A 13,232-nucleotide genomic window follows, 5' to 3' on the forward strand; every position below is an offset into this window, starting at 1 on the left:
AACCCAGTGCCTCACACATGCAAGGCAAGTGCTCTACCACTGAGCCACAACTCCAGCCCCTCTGTATGGTTTCTAGATTCATCCAGAGAACATTAAAATGTGGGAGATGTCATTTTTGTACATTCAATTTTTCCTCAGTTTCAAATCTGTTGTAAGAAAGAGAGATGTGTAATACTATAAATATAAAGTCATAGAACCAGAAAAGAAAGATTCATTTCAGTTAGTAGGATGCAGAATGTTTTGAAGGGCTGTGCATTCTTTTTTGGCATTTGAGGGATTGGTAGGACTTAAAAAGCAGGTGGGACTAAAGTTTGTATGGTTAGATTGTCTTTTTTTTAAGTTGTTGATGGACTTTTAAATTTTACTTACTTGTTTATTTGTGGTGCTGAGAATTGAACCCAGTGCCTTATACATGGTAGGTAAATGTTCTACACTGAGCTACAATCCCAGCCCATCAGATTGATTTTTAAGATGGTGATTTAGATGTATACTACCATCAGGAGGATCTGATGCCAGATTAGTGGTATTGTACTTTTGGATACTCCAAATTGCAGCTGCTAGGCAATTATTTGCTAACATTTTTTTTTTCTCTGTCAAAGTTTATTAGAAAGCCAGAATGAACATTGATAAGAGAACTAAAACCTAATAAGTGAGTAAAGAAAAATTTAGAAGATTATCTAGTGGCTTTAAATGAGTTGAGTCTCTAGTGTTTGATGAATTGTATTGTTGAGTTGAAAGAATGAGTTGTATAACAGGAAAAGAGGCTATATGCTAGTGAGTTTGACATTCAGTTTTAAGTTATACTAACTCATCTTTTTCTTTTTTCCTTTTTTAATAATTTTTGGTTGTCAGTGGACTTTTATTTTATTTATTTATATGTGAGGCTGAGAATCAAACCCAGTGCCTCACACATGATAGGCAGGTGCTCTTGCCACTGAGCCACCGCTCCAGCCTCTATACTAACCCATCTTTAATTTGTAAAGAATAAGTAGAACAGATTCTATTTTCTTTAAATTTTTTTTCAAATATTTTTTTAGTTGTAGATGGACACAATACCTTTATTTTTATGTAGTGCTGATTGAACCCAGTGCCTCACACGTCCAAGGCGTGCGCTCTACCACTGAGCCACAACCCCAGCCCCTAGTTTTTCATAAGTGTATTTTATCATAGGCCAATGGGAATGACAAACTATATAAAAGCATATAAGAAGAAATCTCTCTTCTTGGCTCCTAGTCCTTGTCAAGGCAACTTTTTGGACATTTGAACAAATGCTGGGCCCACAGTATACTTGGTTTTCAGAAAAGTTTTTGTTAACATATACTTGTGGACAAGGTGGATAATTATATACTAAATGAGAGTAGTACAAAGTAGTTATAAGAGTTACAACTAAAGAGAAATTAGAAACACTGGACTTTGTCTTAAGTGTTTAAAATATATAGGACACTTTCAGTTTTTTAGATGATATGAAGTTACAGAATACATTTAATGATAATCAAAATTGCAAATATCTAGAGCAATGGCTGTAAACAAGATAAAATTAAATAAAAACAAATATTTGAGATCTAGAGTACAAGACATGACTTAGTGCATCTACAATTTTAGATAGTAATGAAGCCAATAGGTTGAAATAAATTACTATAAAAAAGCTATTTGGGGCTGGGGATATAGCTGAGTTGGTAGAGTGCTTGCCTCACATGTAAAGGGCCTAGGTTCAAGTGTCAAAGCACCACCAAAAAAGAAAAAAGAAAAGAAAAGAAAAATATTTTGATTTCAGATCATTTATACTAAAGAAGTAGATGCTGTGGTTGGGTTGTGGCTCAGCGGTAGAGCACTTGCTTAGCATGTGCGAGGCTCTGGGTTCGATCCTCAACACCACATAAAAATAAAGATATAAAATTTTTTTAAAAAAGTAGATGCTTCTAGGAAGGAGAGTATAGTGTCTGTTAAGGAAAGGGAATTGTAATTGTCTAGGAGGATATTATGGCAGTATTTGTTATTTAAAGTAAAATTATTTGTGACCTAATAACTCCACCTCTTGGAATATATCTTATAAAGTCACATAAACACATAATCCTAGAAACTGGAACTAAAAGCAAATGATCAAGACTGTGGCTTAGCACTCAGTTTTTTTGATCTCTGGTGCTAGATGTCACCTATTAATAAACTTATAAGCAGAACAGCTAGAACTATTTGAAATATGATTTTAATTAGGAAAAAATATAATAGTTTTTAACATAAGAAAAATTGGAACAGATTTCTTGAAAAAGAAAAGAGAGATTTTCATATCACATCTGCAGACAATTCAGCATCAGCATTACTTTTGTTTTGTGGTCCTGCGAATTGAACCCAGGGCCTTGTGCTTGTAAGGCAAGCACTCTACCAACTCAGCTGTATCCCCCAGCCCTCAGTATTACTTTTGTGGTAGAAATATTTTCTCCAGATTTTCCCAGCTCACTTTTTAAGTAATTTAGATTAACAGGGAATACTTTTTAAAATAATGAGGATTAAATATAGTGTATGTGAAATGCTTGGCTTGAAGTCTTGTATGAAGTACATGTGTAATAAATCTGAACTGCTTTTCAATGTATAATTGTTAACTATTTTCTTGATGCTTTTTTATAAGCTTTTTTCCATAATAAAAGCAGAAAATCAAGTTATATGTAGATGTATAAAAGTAATTCCACAATTAATTTAAAAAAAAGTATTTTAAAGTTATTATGAGCTTGAAGTTTTGTGTGGATGTATTGCTATTTGTTTTTTCTTGTCAATCGCTTGTTTCTGGCCTTGCTATGTATATTTCTTTTACCTTTGAAGTGTTTACATTTTTCTTGATTCTAGGAGGACTTTTGTGCTACAAGTAGGTATCATGTAGTGAAAGTTATGTCTTTTGTATGACTATTAGAATCAGACTTTGGATAATAATTCCTTAATCATGGTTACATAAATATTCATTTTTATTTTCCTAAAGCATTCTTCTGCTTTTATTTACTTTTACAATGTCTTAGACATATGGAATTGATGTTTGTGGACTGTATGAGGAAGAGATCCAGCTGCTTTTTTTTTTTTTTTTAAAGAGAGAGAGAAAGAAAGAATTTTTTAATATTTATTTTTTAGTTCTCGGCAGACACAACATCTTTGTTTGTATGTGGTGCTGAGGATCGAACCCGGGGCCGCATGCATGCTAGGCGAGTGCGCTACTGCTTGAGCCACATCCCCAGCCCCGATCCAGCTGCTTTTCCCTTGAAGCACTTGTCCAAACATTTACTGAGTGGTCCTTTCCCAATTAATCTAAAAGCACCTTTTTTCCAGAGCCTTATATTAGGATTTAGATTTGTGTTTTCAGGAACCAGAGTTACAAATTTTAAATTATTATAACTGTATAATAAATTTCAGTATCTGATAATGTTTTCCTAATTTTTTTGTCTTAAAAATTTTCTTTTGTAAAATTTTTTTCTTCTAAACAAACTTAAAAATCATTTTACCAAAAAAAAAAAAATTTAAATTTGGAGAATTGGATACAATAGTTCAGAGGAGAATCCTGTTATTCCTCCCCATATCCTAATCTTTCTGCTTTTCCCCCAAATTTCTTTACTGTTACCATTTTGCATTAATGTGATATATTTGTTATAATTGACAAGTTGATATTAAAGCATCATTATTAACTAAAATACGTAGTTTACTCTTTGTGTTGTATAGTCTTTGTTTTATTGTCATTGTTATCCCACTCCAGTAGTAGGGATTGAACCCAGGCCCTCATGCATGCTAGGCAGCAGCACTCTACCACCTGAGCTATATCCCCAACCCTGCTGTCGGTTTTGACTAGTGAGTGCATAATGTTTTATGTCCTCCATTATAGTATTATTCAGAATACTTATTGCCCTTAAAAATTCCTGGAACTCCACCTATTCATTCTTTTTTTTCTTCTCCCCAAGCTGAACAGCTTCTGATATTATTACTAATCTCCATAGTTTTTGTCTTTTCTAGAAATTTGGAATTACACAGGATGTATATAGCCTTTTTATATTGGCTTCTTTGACTTAGAGGATATGCATTTAAGGTTCCTCCATGCTGTTTCACGAGTGTAATAATATATTTTAAGCTTTTTTTCCTCTTTAAAACTAATGTCAGTTGATTGAATTACATGGATTTCTACTGTGCATGTATTTGAATGTTGTATATATTTAGTATTGATTAGAAAGTGATTCTTCCCAGCCTTTGCAAAAGAAAGTGAAAATTTGCACCTGCCTTCATATTTAAAATTGTACATGAGAATACACTACAGTAGGACATGTTCATAGAGTTGAGTTAGATGCTAGATAAATAGTGTTACGGGTTTAGCTTAAGATTTGAGTACTTCTTGTCAGACTTTAGGTCTTATAATAAGGAATGATAGCATTGTTCAGATCTTGTTACTGACTCAGCTTTCAAATAGGTATTTCTCCCACTTGTGAAAATCTTCTGGGTTGGTTTAATTGAAGAATATTCTAAGACTGCAAGTTGAGCTGTTTAAATCCAGTTACTATTTGCACAGTGTACCTATGTTAATCAGGATGTTATTAATACTGAGCAATAAAAGCAAAATACATGAATCAGTTGAAGAGTAGGGTTGAAATAGGACTGCAGTTTTAATCCATAATTCATAACCTTTCATTTTCAAGTGTTTATTAAAAACAGGTATTTTCACATTGAGTATAAAAATATACATTTTGAACATAAGCTTTATTATTATTATTACTACTATTATTTTTGTACTGGAGATTGAACCCAGGTGTACTTTACCACTGAGCTATATCCTCAGTACCTTTTATTTTTTGAGACAGGGTCTTGCTAAGTTGCCCAGGCTGGCCTTGAACTTGTGATCCTTCTGCCTCAGCCTCCCAAGTTGCTGGGATTAAAAGTTTGGTAGTGATGGAACCTATAATCATTGACTGTATTCTTACTTCGTACACTATAGTTGTAATTATTACTTTGAGATAAAAGATTACAAAGAGTCTGTTGAGCCTTCAAAGAAAGACTTAAGTATTCTTAGCTTGTGTTGCAGTTAGTCTTATTTTTTTGGAACATTTTAAATTTAAGTATTTTAGTAGAAGCATCGTATTCTGATCATTACAGATAACAATGACATCCTGTATTATAGGAATATTGGCCTTTTCCTTTCTAGACTTGACAAAAAGATAAACTAGTAAACAAAACACACATTTGATTTGTGAATTCAAGCCAAAATCATGGAATTGCTCATTGTTTCAGAAAGTATATTTCAAGTATAACAGAATGAAATATAGCTAGTTATGGTGACACATGCCTATAATCTCAGCTTCTTGGGAAGCTGAGGCAGGAGGATCACTAATTCAAGGCCAGCCACAGCAAATTAGTGTGAGACCCTGTTTTAAAATAAATTTTTAGAAAGGGCTGAAAGTAGAACTCCCTGGTAGTGCATCACCAGCACCCCCCCCCAATAAATAAATAAATAAATAAATAAATAATTAAGGAGATTACCATGGGATCCTGATTGTTTACTTTCTGTAGGATTATGTAAAGCCTTTTTATTCTGCAGGATCATATTTCATTTCACTGAGATTTGGTAATTCTAGAGGGTTGTATTAAAAGGAAAATTAAAACAGCAACAACAAAACATTGTAGAAGCAGCTGCCAGTGCCACTAATTCCAATAAGGAAGTTCAGAAAGTTATATCCTGAGTTGTTGCTATTTTCTGCATGATGCTAGAGGTCAACTGAGGTTGAGATGTAGTTAGTGTTTCAGAGTGAGGAAAGGGAACCATGAACAAATAAATAAATGATCATCAGGTAGCCCTAGAATGGTAACCACATATTATGGATAATTACATACTAATTCTAAATGTAAATACTTTTTTTAATAACTGATTTTATTTTTAAAATACATGACAGCGGAATGCATTGCAATTCTTACTACACATATAGAGCACAGTTTTTCATATCTCTGTATATAAAGTATGTTCACACCAATTTATGTCTTCATACATGTACTTTGGATAATGATATCCATCACATTCCACCATTATTGCTAACCCCATCCCCTCTCATCCCCTCCCACCCCTTTGTCCTATCTAGAGTTTGTCTATTCCTCCCATGCTCCCCCTCCCTACCCACTATGAGTCAGTGGAGATTATTGAATATCCCTGTTCATACAGAGTAAAAAATCTGTTGACGAGTGGAACCTGTATTTACAGGTAATTTGGAAGTTTATTATGACTACAACCTGAGATCTTCAGGGATCTTTTAAAGGATCTTCACTTTTATTCTTTAGGGCTTGATTTACTATACAACAGTCTTCCTTTGTTTAGTTGCTATTTCATCTAATCTGAAGTATGTGATAAATAGGTCTTTTGAAAATATTTCGAGGGCTGGGGATGTGGCTCAAGCGGTGGCTCAAGTGGTAGCACGCTCACCTGGCATGTGTGCGGCCCGGGTTCTATCCTCAGCACCACATACAAATAAAGATATTGTGTCCGCCGAAAATTAAACAATAAATATTAAATAAAAAAATATTTCGAGGCCAGGAATGGTAACACATGTCTGTAATCCCAGCGGCTCTGGAGACTGAGGCAGGAGGATATGCGAGTTCAAAGACAGTCTCAGCTATTTAGCAAGGCCCTGTGAATTTAGCAAGACTCTGTCTCAAAACATAAAAAGGGCTGGGGATGTGGCTGGTACCAAAAAAAAAAAAATTCATGCTGGGTGCTATAATCCCAGTGATTCAGGAGGCTGAGGCAGAAGGAACACAAATTCAAAGCCAGCCTCAGCAATTTAGCAAGTCCTGTCTCAAAAGAAATGGTCGGTGGTCAAGCATCCCTGAATTCAATCCCCAGTAGGAGAAAAAACCCCAAGAAACCTCACTTCTTTTGATTTTAGTTAATTCTGCGTAGGGTTACTGGTTTTGGTCTACTCAGAATGATCTGTTGCACTTCCATGTGAATTTTTCTTAATATATTTTTTTAGTTGTTGATGGACCTTTATTTATTCGTATGTGGTGCTGAGAATCAAACCTAGTGCCTCACACGTGCTATGCAAGCAAGCTACCACAGCCCCGTGAATTTTTCTTGAATCCAAGTGATTGGTTTATTCTCTTCATCCCCTGAAGTTTAATAGATAATTCAAATCATGTCTTTGGAGTTTCTCATAATTATTGTAAACATTTGCCTTGATATCTGCTTGTTATATATAATTCATTTTACTTGTCTAAAAGGGGATAGATGTTGCCTCTGCAATAAAACTGATGAAAAACAACTTGGAAAAAAGAAGGGGAAAAAAAATCAACTCAAGGTCAACAACTAGCAAACCCTAGGAGTATCCTTTAAAGCTTTAGTCTTATTTATTTCTTACTTAAAATGATGGTAGTACACCTTCCTAGAGTTAGAAATTCCTCATTCATTGGATCAGATAGTTATCTTAGATAATAAGAGGTGGGACAACAGAGGTGGTAGTACTAAAAGTATTCCTCATCCCTATCACTTATTTAACATATTGCAAGAAGTGTGACTGTGACTAAATTGTATCTTATTATAAGAGAAGTGACTGGAGCTCCTGAGGGACTGTTAGGATTTTGGTTTTGATCAGTATGGTGTACAACTGTTCCTAATTACTTCAGGCTTAAGTTTTCACTTTTTTTGTGTGTGTGCTGGGGATTGAACCCAGGACCTTATGCATGTGAGGCAAGCCCTCTACCAACTGAGCTATATCCCCAGGCCCTCACTTGTAATTTATTCACTGTACATACATATCTTTTTTTCTAAACTGGGGGTTGAACCCAGGAGCGCTCTGCCACTGAGCTACATCCCCAGCCCTTTTTATTTTTTATTTTGAAATGGTCTTGCTAAGTTACCGAGACTTGCTTTAAATTTTTAGTCTTTCTGCCCCAGCCTCTCATGTCCCTGGGATTACAGGCAGGCACCCTGTTTGTTTTACTGTTTAGTGGTCCAGTATTATGATATTATTAATGTCATGTGGTATATTGTGATCTCTCTAAATTCTGTCAGTGGTTCCATGAGCAAGTACCTAAATAAAAGTTTGTCATTGTATTATAACCTTTTAACCATGCTGGGATTACAGACATCTATCTATGTTGACTTTTACTCAGTAGAGAACCTGTGACGGAAGAACTGAGGCTTTCCTAAAACCATACTGCTCCATCTCAGTGCCAGTACTGTGCATACTCATTTCAAATTTTATTGTGGAATGGAATGTTGAGGCTGCTTCAAGTTCTGAAACTGAACTTGGTATAATTAGCAGAGACCTCTGGTTCCCTGTAACCAAGTCAGTGTACCTGTCTAGATCTCAGCTGGCAGCATTTGGTCTGCTGCTCTCTCAAGAAAAAAACTAAAAAGGAGAACACTGTGTAGTTTGATCAGATTAGGGAGAAGTAGCTAGATTGTTTCTCTTCTGGTCCTACATAAGTGGTTACAAATTATAAACAAAATTCAGGTGAGTTGGGTATGGTGGTACACACCTGTAATCCCAGTGACTGGAGAGGCTGAGGCAGCAGGATCACAAATTCAAAACTAACCTCAGCAATTTAGTGAGGCCCTAAGCAATTTAGATCCTGTCTCAAAAGAGAAATTTAAAAGGGCCAGGGATGTGCCCAAGGGCTAAATCACCTTTGGGTTCAGTTCCCTGTACAAACAAACAAAACCAGCAGGTGATATGCATATGCAGATTGAGCTAGGCTATGCTTGCCAGAGGATTTGTCAGTTTTAGTTTACCTGGGCTCTGCTTGGCCTGGGGCTCTTTTTTTTCCTTCCAGTTTTGATTCTCAGAAAAAGAAAATTTAGAATGCAGAAGGACACTTACAGGATGTTGCTTTTAATCTTAAAGGGGACTTTGTTTCATAACCATCACCTACTAGAAACTTGCAGATAACTATTTATTTCTTTCACCTCCTGTATTTAGTTAGTTACCAAAAAAGGAAGAAAGAAAAAAAAAAAAGCCTACTGGTTAAAAGTGTGACATATGACTGCACTCCCAGGGACCCAGGAGGCTGAGGCAGGAGGATTGCAAGTTCAAAGCTAGCCTTAGTAACTTAACGAAGCCCTAAACAACTTAGTGAGACTCTGTCTCAAGATAAAAAATTTTAAAAAAAGGCTGAGATGGTGAAGGACTCCTGGTTTCAATCATGAGTATGGTAGGGGGAAAAAAAGAAGTAAATTTATGAGTCAGATTTGTTTTAAATATTTGTGTGCAGATTTTTTTATTTAATAATTTATTTTGAGGTGCTGGAGATTGAACCTCTCCTGGGTGCTAAACCACTGAGCTCTTTTATTTTTTGTTTGTTTTTTTTAATTTTATTTTTGTTTACTTATTTATTGGTACTGAGGATTGAACACAGGGGCACTTTATACCACTAAGCTACATCCTTAGCCTTTTTAATTTTTTATTTGAGACAGGGTCTCACTAAGAGACTTAGGACCTAAGGAGGTCCTAAGTTGCTGAGGCTAACCTCAAACTTGAGATCCTCCTGTCCCAACCTTTTGTGTTGCTGATATTACAGGATTGCACCACTGTGCCTGGCTTTGTTGGAAATTTAAAAATCAGTGTACCTCAATTTTAAGAACATTTATGAAGAGCAATATGGATATGGAAAATATGTAAAAATCAATATCTCTGGTTGAATAGAAGAGTTAAAAAGAGCTTTCCCACCCACTTGATATATATTCATTGGAATTATTGTCCTCTAAGTTATTTTACTACTAACTACTTTTGTTCCCTAAGAGAAATTAGTCCTCCAACGTGTGACACTAGGATAATATATTCTGCTCCCCAAATTAACTGGATGATTTTAGGATCAAGAGACAAGGTTAAGTTGGACTTAACATTTGACACAAATCATAAGTTTAGGGTTGGGAATGTGGCTCAAGCGGTGGCGCACTCGCCTGGCATGCTTGAGGCCCAGGTTCCATCCTCAGCACCACATACAAAGACTTTGTGTTCACCGAAAACTAAAAAATAAATATTAAAATTCTCTCTCTCAGAAAAAAAAAATCATAAGTGTAAAGCCCAACTAACTTGGAGTGCTGTTTTATTATGTACATTTTGGGATTATCCAAATCTTTGTAATTAATCATGTTTGCCGCTCATTTTTACCAAGTGAAGAGGTAAAGAGACATTCCTAACTGCTGATAGGAAGCAAAATTGATACAATTCTGGAGAGTATTTATTCTCAGAATATCCTGAAAAATCTTTTTTCACATCCTCCCATCTCTATATCTCTATCTCTGTTTCTTTTTTTAAATAATTTTTTTAGTTAAACAAAATGCCTTTATTTTATTTATTTTTATGTGGTGCTGAGGATCGAACCCAAAGTGTCTCCCACGTGCAAGGCAAGTGCTGTGTCACTGAGACTCAACCCCCAGACCCCTCTCTGTTTCTTTTTAATAGTCCTGGGATCAAACCCCAGACTCTAGGTGTGTTGGGTAAGTACTCACCCACAGAGCTGTGTCCTCAGCCCATTATGTATCTTTTGATTCAGATGTAAAGATGTTAGGAAAGTTTTAACTATGTGGCTACTTATTTGCAACATTGTTTAAAAGGATGAGCAATTAGAATCACCCTGAAAATCTAGCAGTAAATGATAACACAAATTAATTTGATAGTTATACAGTGTAATATTGTATTATGTTATAAAATAATATTAGTAAGGGAAGGTATTTACACTGGGTTGGGATGAAATTAGCAGGGTAACTTAAATTTTTTTTTTTTTTTTAAAGAAGCAAGGTGTGTAGCTTGGGGGTAGAGCAGGTGTCCTGGGTTCAGTAACCTCAACACAACACTACACACACAGAAAGTACCAGATTTTGGAATATTTTGGATTTTCTGGTAGGGATTCTCAGTTTGTGATTGTAATCTCAAAGTGATGGTTTTGTTTTAATAAAGAAAAGAAAGAAATATCCATTTTGCATTTTTCTCCTTTTAATCTTTTTTCTCCCTTTTTCCTTGAACCCCAGGGGCACTTAACCAATCAGCTACATCCCTATCCCTTTTTTATTTATTTAGAGACAGGGTCTTGCTAAGTTGCTTAGGGCCTCACTAAAGTTGCTGAGGTTCTCTTTGAACTCAAAATCTAATTACCTCAACCTCCTGAACCACTGGAATTAGTCATATACCACCACACCTAGCTTCCTTTTAATATTCTTACATGAAAAAAGTATCATCATTTATTTATTTACACTTCCCTTACCAAAAAAAAATGTTCACTAACATCATAGTGGTTTTAGTTTGTGCATATGTTATACATAACATGTTATTTGTTATATGAGCTTTAGTATAAGAAGCTATGTGCTGTGTTCTCGCAGTGTCAGGAGCTTGGACTTAACTCTGAGATAGAAGTGGAATGAGGTAGGAACATTAAGTATTTACAACTGCTGTGTATAATTTGTTTGCCCTTGACATTTCCCCTTTATTTACTTGATATTTATATTTTAGATTAAAAGATGGAAATAAAGCTAAGAAATAGATGTTTTTTAAATTTTTTATTTTCCTTATTATTTTGGGATATCCTAATGAAAAGGAAATTTATTTTTATTGAAATTTGAATACCTCGACAACACAAAATATTTAATAAAAGGGGATTATGGGGGAGACATTGCCTTCTTAGTTTGTATTGATTTGGAAGTCCCAAGTACTAGTAAAACTACTACTTGGTGGGAAGTAGATTTTACTCTAAAAGAAGATATTTTGTAATGAATGAATTGGTAGAATAGACCAGAAGGTATAGACCATGGTATGAGCAGTACATAGACTCAGACTAATAATAAAAATTTATCTCTCTTCTACCCTTGTGTCTGGAAATTCAATGTGCTAATAACCCTGTAATTATTATTTATCATACTTTAATCTTTGGCATGCCCATAATTATCTGGAACATAAAATATTTGCTGTAATGTTCTATTATCTTTCTCTACTCTTTTTGTTTTTCATTTTTGGTAATATATCCTTCACTTAAAACTTAATCCCACAGTGCTGCCATACTGCTAGAGTGTTTTTATTTCCTAAAGCATTAGGTATTGGCATTAATGTTTATACAAGGGTATTCTTAGCATTATGTGTAGTAATAAAAGCATTTTGCTCTATAATGGAATGTAATATAATTTGAATAGAAGAGGGATTTAAATCTGCTGATAAGGAATGATAAGATGAAGTAGATTTATGTGCCATCAGCAATCTAATGTTTTTTCAAAAACAAGTAGAGGTTATCTAGAAGATTGTAGATATGTGTTTTTAGGTAAAATATCTCTAAAAAGAATGCATAAAACACTAGAAAAAATGGTTGTATTGGGGTGGAATAGAGGTGATCAGTAATTGAAAGGATGCTTATTTAAATTATTTAAATTAATTAAAATATTTTAAAGGAAATCCCCAAAAACCTTTTCTATTATGCTGGAATTTAAGGTTCAAAATAATTGTGACATCTTGAAGTAGGTTGCCTTAGGAGGGAGGGCCAGTTGTTTATATTCTGAGAAGAATAAAAGATAAGCATAAGTTGGGTGAGTGGTACATACTTGTAATCTTAGCAAATTGGGAGACTGAGGCAGGAGGATCCTAGTTCAAGGCATCCTTGGCAATGTAGGGAGACTCTTGAATTGAAATTTAAAAAGAGCTGGAGTGGTTGAGTCATTTCCCCACAGAGCAAGAAAAGGGGGTGGGGAAGAGAAAGAAGTTACCTGCTAATTGATCTTCTCTATCCTTCAAGTTCTAATTTAAAATGAATGTCTTGGGGCTGGAGTTGTAGCTCAGTGATAAGAGTGCTTACCTAGCACATGGGAGGCACTGGGCTTGATCCTCAGCACCACATAAAAATGAATAAATAAAGGTATTCTGCCCACCTACAACTAAAAAAATTGAAAAAGAATGTCTCATTCTATATGACAATATACTAAACTTATTACAAAGTTATTTCTTATAGAGAAATATCAAAACATTTCTTTATATGACCAAGCATGGTGGTGCATACCTGTAATCCCAGCAACTTAGCAAGACCCTGTCTCAAAATAAAAAATGAAAAGCACTGGGGATGTAGCTCAGTGATACAGTGCCCCTGGCTTCAGTCCCCAGTACAGAATTCATTATTCTGCAAAAAATTCTAGTTGCCTTCCCTTGATTAGTTGTGTATACCAAATAATAAGAGAATGGTAGTGTGTAAACATTAGCAAAATTAATTGCTTATTGTCATAGATTAATTATATAAGCCATACTTTATCTGTA

General features: G+C 34.9%; 1 protein-coding gene across 2 annotated transcripts in view; it reads left to right on the forward strand.

The window, feature by feature from the left end:
• Pafah1b1 (platelet activating factor acetylhydrolase 1b regulatory subunit 1) overlaps positions 1-13,232 on the forward strand; it is a 75,642-nt gene that overhangs the window by 37,576 nt on the left and 24,834 nt on the right. The gene's annotated exons all lie outside the window — the stretch shown is intronic.

This window comes from Marmota monax, unplaced genomic scaffold (assembly GCF_021218885.2).
Source record: "Marmota monax isolate L192 unplaced genomic scaffold, Marmota_monax_Labrador192_F-V1.1 WCK01_AAM20220418_F8-fsc00138, whole genome shotgun sequence".
Lineage (NCBI taxonomy): Eukaryota > Metazoa > Chordata > Mammalia > Rodentia > Sciuridae > Marmota > Marmota monax.